Genomic DNA, 1,895 nt, shown 5'->3' on the forward strand with positions numbered 1-1,895 from the left:
CACTTGTTCTTCAACTTGATGAATGTGATGATCCGTGACACTCATCATCATTCTCACCCATGAACAAGGGTGACTGACAACCACTCTGTTCTACAAGCATCTGAGGCCCTAGTGAATATCTCTTGGATTTTTGGTTGCACGATGCATGGTTGATCGCCTGACAACCGAGTGCTCGCCTGACAAACGAGCCAACCATTCCGTGAGATCAGAGTCTTCGTGGTATAGGCAAGAACTGATGGCGGCATTCAAGAGAATCCGGAAGGTCTAACCTTGTCTGTGGTATTCTGAGTAGGATTCAATGATTGAATGACTGTGACGTGCTTCAAACTCCTGAGGGCGGGGCGTTAGTGACAGACGCAAAAGAATCACTGGATTCTATTCCGGCCTGATTGAGAACCGACAGATGGAATGCCGTGCCGTGACAGGGCATTAGGAATCGTTCCAATGAGAGGATGGGAGGTAGCCACTGACAACGGTGAAACCCTTGCATAAGCTTGCCATGGAAAGGAGTAAGAAGGATTGGATGAAGACAGTAGGAAAGCAGAGAGACGGAAGGGAAGGCATCTTCATACGCTTATCTGAAGTTCCTACCAATGATATACATAAGTATCTCTATCTTTACCTTTATGTTTATTTCGTTCATCATCATACCCATTTGAGTTTGCCTGACTGAGATTTACAAGGTGACCATAGCTTGCTTCATACCAACAATCTCCGTGGGATCGACCCTTACTCGCGTAAGGTATTACTTGGACGACCCAGTGCACTTGCTGGTTAGTTGTGCGAAGTTGTAGTGATCACAATTTCGTGCACCAGGTGTTCACCACCTTAGCTATAGGTGCCGAGGGATCTGAGACACTCATTCGAGGTAACTGTGAAATGGCTGGTCAAACTTTAAATGCTTTATTTGATTTGGGAGCATCGCATTCATTCATTACATTTGAGAAAGCCCATGAGTTAGGATTAAAGATCGTAACCTTAGGTTATGACCTAAAAGTATACAATGCTACCCATGAAGCCATGGTAACTAGGCTAGGATGCCCGAAAGTTTCCTTTAGATTCAAGCAGCGCGATTTTATTCATAATTCAATCTGCTTGCCGATGATCGGTCTTGATCTTATCTTGGGATTGGACTGGTTATCTGAGAACCATGTTCTGCTTGATTATTCTACAAAGTCGGTGTACTTTATGCCGGAAGATACAGAAGGGCCGGTCATGGTGAATAATTATTACTTGAATTCGATGATGGTGAACTGTTCTGGAATCGAATGTCAGGGTATCCTGTTGTTAACTGCAGGTGTTTCGGGTGATGATCAAAGGTTGGAACAGATTCCGGTTGTGTGTGAGTTTCCAGAAGTGTTTCCAGATGATATTGATGAGTTTTCACCTAACCGAGAGGTTGAGTTTGCCATTGAGTTGGTGCCTGGGGCGGGACCAACCTCAAGTGCTCCTTATAGGATGTCACCGTTAGAGATGGATGAGCTAAAGTCTCAGTTAGAGGATTTTTTGGGTAAGAATTTCATACGACCAAGTGTCTCTCCGTGGGGTGCGCCAGTGCTACTAGTAAAGAAGAAAGATGGGAGTATGCGGCTCTGTGTGGATTACAGGCAGCTGAACAAGGTTACAATAAAGAATAAGTACCCATTGTCGAGAATTGATAATCTCATGGATTAGTTACAAGGAGCTGGGGTTTTCTCCAAGATCGATTTGCGATCCAGTTATCACCAGATAAGGGTAAGGGGTGAGGATATCCCTAAAATCGCTTTGAAGACTCGTTATGGTCATTACGAGTACACTGTAATGTCTTTTGGGTTGACAAACGCTCCTACAGTGTTTATGAATTACATGAATAGAGTTTTCTATCCGTTTCTGGATAAATTCGTTGTTGTCTTCAT

The sequence above is a fragment of the Arachis stenosperma genome, chromosome 2 (assembly GCF_014773155.1).
Source record: "Arachis stenosperma cultivar V10309 chromosome 2, arast.V10309.gnm1.PFL2, whole genome shotgun sequence".
In the NCBI taxonomy this organism is placed as follows: domain Eukaryota; kingdom Viridiplantae; phylum Streptophyta; class Magnoliopsida; order Fabales; family Fabaceae; genus Arachis; species Arachis stenosperma.